The sequence below is a fragment of the Populus euphratica genome, unplaced genomic scaffold (genome assembly GCF_000495115.2).
Source record: "Populus euphratica unplaced genomic scaffold, PopEup_1.0 scaffold46.1, whole genome shotgun sequence".
NCBI lineage: Eukaryota > Viridiplantae > Streptophyta > Magnoliopsida > Malpighiales > Salicaceae > Populus > Populus euphratica.
Window position 1 is genome coordinate 808,366 of NW_011499852.1, and position 6,567 is coordinate 814,932.

Here is a 6,567-nt window from a genome sequence, read left to right on the forward strand (position 1 = left end):
TAAATTATTCTTCTAAGTTTCAAAACTTAATTAATTATTTCTTATATTTTATGACTTAACCATTTCTTCTAATTTTATGTTATTTTTGTTAAGAAATAGATTAAGAAAAAAAAAAGATTATATAAAAAGATTGATGAAAAAAACAGGCATGTTTTTGAAATAAAATAATATTGAATTAAAAATGATCAACATCAGTAAAATGACTAGTTTTTAAGATTAGAGGGACTATTTAATTTATTCTGAAAAATTGGAAAGATTAATTTATAATTTATTCACTCTCAGATAAATAAATTTTACATTGATAGGATTAAAGGTTAAGTAGGAACAATAATGTGAGATCCAAAGCATTGTTAAAAAGAAGGGCAAAGAGAGCATAGCATGATCGTAGATTAAGAACTTGCCAAGAACTGATTTTAAAACCCTAAACCCCTGGTAGCTTGGCTGGTAATTAAAGAAGAGAAAACCTCGTCAATATACCATTTCTATGTGGGAAAAAGATCGGTCAGTTCTTGCAAATTTCACATCTTATTGGGTAATCCGTGATGCCCTCTTTAGGCTCTTGGGGGTCCTTTCCTGAATTGCGAAAAGCACTTATTTCAAGACAAACATATTATTCGGGGGGGGTCTTTGTGAGCATGGTTCAATTGTATTTTTTTTTTAAGTTTTGATTTTTTAAAAATATGTTTTGAAATTTTTTTAAATTGTTTTGATGTATTAATATTAAAAATAATATTTTTTAAAAAATTATTTTAATATATTTTTAAAAATAAACGCTTCAAACTATTAGAAAAACTGATAAATCTAGCAAGACAATAAAAGGGACCTGAAACAAAACGTAGCTGTAAAATCACCTTGTCTGTTGTCTCCGGTCAATCAACTTGATCTTACTTATAAATTTATTATTTTTTTATAACTTATTTATCCGTACTGTAACTAATTTTTAGATTCATACAATATCATATAAGTTTAATAAATAAATAAAATATCATGATGATAACAAATATGCACACAAAAATTCAAATATAAAGTGCAGAGGTAGAAAATTTGCTGCCACGAGGCCACTAATGCTCACAAATTCATTCTTATATTATGGATAATTAGATTATTATTACCTTCAAGAGAATGGCTGGAAAGATAATGAGAATACTCATTCGGTCACGAGTGTTTAATTCAAGCAACGAGGAATCTGTGCATTAGATAAGAGGGGTCTGCCCCCCTTAGTTTCTTTTGCACCTCCAACTTTCGTCCCTATACTTTTTAATTTTTCATATACTTCTAAATAAAAAATGTGCAAATTGCCACTTATAATTTTCTTATTAATTATATATGAAAAGCTTATTTCTATATTTTCCACTGGATTCGAGTCCATCGCTGGATTATTAAGGAAATAAAATATTTGAATTAAAAAAAATCCTTCCAAACACTTCAAACTTTGAAACAAACATATGTGTAAAAAACCCTTGGAAATTACTGCTTAGTTCAAATAAGATATCAAAATTTTATCTGAAAACTATGATATATAGCTAATATATGGAAAGAAATATCACAAACTATACTGACTTGTGAACCACCCTTAGAGTGACATGACATGATATTGATATGTATAATTATAGGGACCATAGTGTTTAAAAAGCCTGCTGTTAAGGCTTGGAGGATATAATAAAAGCGCCGTTGGAAAAAAAAAAAATCATATATTTTGGCATGCAGTGTCTCTGATGATTTTATTAACATTACCTGAAACACCTATGATTTCTAATGAATCTTCACTATTGTATGAATAAGAATTCTCAGGATTATTCATTCTTTTTTTTTTAAAAAAAATTTCAGTCCCTCTCGAACCTAATTGAGTGAAATTAGCCTTGAAATTACATAAGAAGCAACACAACTTTCTCTTTACAGTGACAGGGCGCGTGTTGGCGGCAGAGATACAATTGAGCTGTGATGAACCTTTCTCTTCCTTCTCTCTCTCTTTTCTTACCTTGATTTTCTCACCAGCCCTTCCATAAATCAATTATATCCTCCAATTTGTATTCTATCATTATTTTATTATATTTAATTTTAGTTATTAATTTTTTTTATTATTAATTTTTTTATTTTTTAAATTCATTTTGATTTTTAATTTAGTATCTTGTTATTTTTCTTCGTTTTATTTTGATATCAAATTTAATTCTTATTATTTTAATTATTATTTATTTTATTATGATTAAAAGTTTTGATTTATGACTTTTTTATTTATTTTCTATGGAATGAACCTAATATCATAACCTGAATTATAAATTTTAAAGATAAGCTAGATATAATATTGACAATGTTTATGTGTTTTTTGTTAAATTATTTACTTTTCAATTTCATCATTCGATTTAGATTATTGATCTTGTAGCTTGATGATTTTTTTTTACCTTTTTTTACGGGATTATTTAGATCTTATATTCTAGGTTGCTAGTTTGTTGAATTAAATTATTTTCATTTAGTTTTTTTAAATTTATTTTTTTACATTTCTTTTTATGGTGTTATCTAGGTTTTATATTTCAGGTCGCAAGTTAATTAAGATAACTTAGATTGACTAGATTTTTTTTTCAATATTTTTTTGTTTAACTTAGTATTTTTTCTAGGTTCTTTTGCTTTAAAAAATATTTTCATTTGATCTCACATTATAGGTGGTGAGTTAGTTAAGTTAAGTTAGGCTGACTCAACTTTTTTTCTTCAATGTTTCTTTATTTGAATTTTTTTTCAATTTCACTATTTAAAATTGAGTTATTAGGTCTTTAGCTTGTTGAGTTGTTTGTTTTTTATTGTTGGGTTATTTCGCTTATATTTTGGGTACTGAGTTAGTTAAATAAATCCGGGTTGATTTGAGAGTTTTTTTTGATATTTTTTATGAATTTTTTTTTTACTTTCATTATTTAACATTAAATTTCTAGCACTTGAACTTTGTAATTTTTTTGTTTTTATTTCTATGTGATTATCCAAACGTGGTTTAATCAAATTAATTGGATGGACTTAATTTTGTTTATAATATTCTTTATTAATTTAACCTTGATTTCTTTTTTTCTATGTCTTCCTTTTAATTTAATTTTTTAATCATGATTTTATATAGGAGGTGACAATCTAGTTAAGTTAATCCGAATTGGCTCAATTTTTTTTATTTTAATTTTTTTTAAATCTTATCATTTAATATTTTACATTTAACTATTCAAAATTTCACTTCTCTTGTTGCTTGTTCCCGTAAGATGTGAAATAAGGGACTGGTGTTCGAGACATCTTCGTTTCTTTTGAAGGGTCATAACCATTTCGAATTAATGTTCATAAAAAAGAAAAGAAGAGAAAAAATCCGCATCCGTAAGTCAGCCTTCTTTGGTTGGAACTGTAAACATCTGAGCACGCACTGCCTGTGGAGTATACCTACCTGGAAACCTACCTCACCATTGCCAACGTTATAATTTGATTTTGAGGCCTGCATGATCACTGCCTTTTTGTGAAAGAAAAGGGCATGTAATGTGGGTCCTAACCTCTTAAAGACATCGCTTCTCTTCCTTAAAATAGGGCAATAAAAAAGGCTTTTAAACTAAATTTTGGCCTCATTCCCAGCGGTTTTCTCGTGGCATGAATGATTTTTCATTTTTTTTTTTTTATGGCCAGAAATATACCTGAAGAGTCTTAACAAATCTGAACATCAGTCAAAAAATTAAACTCTCATTCTCAGACGATGAAAGACTACACCTTTACGTCTAAGGGTGGACCTATTGTATACTGCAAAGAGGACAAAAGAAATTTGGCGACGGAAATGAGAGTTCCGGCTTGAATGTGGCCGTAGGTCCACCGATGAGAATGGTGAGTTAAGTTTATTCTAGTTAAAAAGTACTCAAGCATGCCATGTGATTTGTGACAGGAATGTTTCAACCTCCATGCATGTACTTCAATTCTTCTTTTAAGATTTTTAATGTGGATTGTGTCGAACAAGTATCTGATCCAATTTTCTACTGCTGTTATCCATCGTCTGGTTGCTTAATCTCTTTGATTATGTTTCACCATCAAAAATAGGACTGCAGCATTAATTTTGTTTAATTTAGGTAGCATATCAACTTCTCTCTACTCTTTGACATGCGCGAGAACCAGATTTGTTTGACTTCTTTTATCTCTTTAAAGCACCTTTAATGCGTTAAATTCCCAAGCTTCTGCCATGTCTTTTACAGAATATTTTGTAATTTAACATAGATCATCTCCAATCTTACGCTTATCTTCCATGACTTTTAAGAAAAATCCCGTAAAAAGTAGTACATAAATCTCTGTTATTGTTATAGAATATTCCATTAAAAATCATTACATTTATGATAGCCAAACATATCATTTGCATGGCATTGTAAATAAATACACCCTTACTTTCTATTATGCTATCAACAGAAAAATCTCTTTTTGCCCCGTGGGTTATTTCAAGTACTAAGTGATAATGCTTGGTAACTCAAAATATTTGACGTAACAAGTTATTTAGTTGATGAATAATGATTAATCAATGAATAATGATTAATCAATATGCTTATATAAATAGTTTTTTTTCCTTCTTATATCTAGAAACACCAAATTAGTGATAAAGCCTCGGGTACCTGCAAAAATAGTTCTAATAAGAGGATTTAAAAACTGTCAAATGATAAAGTTAGTAACTATACGAGAAAAACAATAAATAACTTAAAATAACTTTAAATTTTAAGAACAAATGATGTTTGTTTTTATATTTTAGAGTAATTAATACTCTAATTTGTTTTGTCCTCAAGGGACATGGTATAATGGCAAATGATTTGAGATCTGCATGGTAGATTTCGAGTTCAAGTTTGGGCGTGCATTTCTTGTAAGAGCCTAGAACAACCAGAATTTTACTCGCTCACCTGAGCCCACAAAGTACGCTTTCCAGGAGGTGGGGTTTCCTAAAATAAAAAAAAAGAAAGTAATTAATACTCTAAAATATATGATAGCTCTTAAAAAATAAAAAGATTTTGAAACTTTTACCTGAATAGTTCAGGGGATATTCATATTCCTTGAACCTTATCGTTTTTAGAGAATGAAAAGACTGAAAAGTCTCATGCTTTTGATGACATTAATGAATAACAAATATTCCTTATATATTATTAATAAGACGATAAGTGTGGTAGGCCCCTTAAGAGATCTTTTATACATCTATAAGCATAGAGATATTATTACATTTGACATGAATAATTCATGTAATTATTCTAGAAGTAGAATTTCTTAGTCCTAGACAAGAACTGAGATGCAACGTGACCTAGGTTAAAGAGCATAATGATTTATCTAACTAATTGTCCTGGGTTCAGCTGATTGTTGAACCCAAGTATATTGGGTCACTTTAAGTTTAAATATTCATCTAGGACCTAACATATTATCTTGGATTTAGCTAACAGCTGAAATCAAGTATATTGGGTATGTCCTCTCGCCAAACATATCAAAATATGGCATTGTAAATAAATAAACCCTTACTCACTATTATGCCATCAATAGAAAAATCTCTCTTTCCCCGAGGGTTATTTCAAATAGTAAGTGATGATGTCTCGTAACTCAAAATATTTATATAACAAGCTATTTAATTTATGGGTAGTGGTTAATTAAGATATTTATATAACTAGTTTTTTTTTTCCATCTTAGCTTAAAAAACACCTAATTAACAGTAAGACTTTAGGTATTTGCAAAAACAGTCTCAATCAAGAGATTTAAAAACTCTTAGATGATAAAGTCAATAACTATATGAAAAAGAAAATAAATGACTTAAAAAAACTTAAAAAAATCTATCTTAAATTCTAAGAACAAGTGATGTTTATATTTTGTTGACAACTGAACTCAAGTATGTTGGATTTCACATCTCGTCAGGCCTATGTTACTTTGGGTTTAGCTGCTGGCTGAACCCAGGTATGTTAGGTTTGATATTTTGCTAGACCCATGTTTTATTAAGTTCAGCTGATCGTTGAACCCAAATGTTTTGGATATCTTGTATATTGCTAGACCCACCTTATTATAGAATCTCTTATATCTTAAAAAGATATGCTAAAAATAACTACCTTATTAGTTGCCCCAAAGCAATTAATATGTAATATGCATAAAGGCTTAAAAGGTGTCTTAAAAGACTATAAGTCAAGATATGCTTTGTCCTCCTTTAGGAAGATGTGTTTAAGCCTTTGGTGATTTGAAAGGATTACCTAGGGAAGAGAAAACAAACATCTTGGGAGGACCACCCGATGATGTACGATGAATATTTGTTGGCTTTTAACCTCTTTTTCTGGGTAACCCGGGATATCCAGGTCAGTTTATGTGCATCACGACTAATCTCCGGACTCACTGAACACCCTGCAAGCCTTGTAGATAAGTAAGGTACCACGAGAGTGACAAATGACACGACAAAAAGATTGATGTCTTCTCCCAAGTGCAGGAGTGTCGAAGTAATAAATAACCCGGCAAGACCGGGGTCGAACCACAAGGAGGTTAATTGTACAAATTATAAAAAAAAATTATAAAACAACAATAACAACAACAACAATAGTAATAATAATAATAATAATAATAATAATA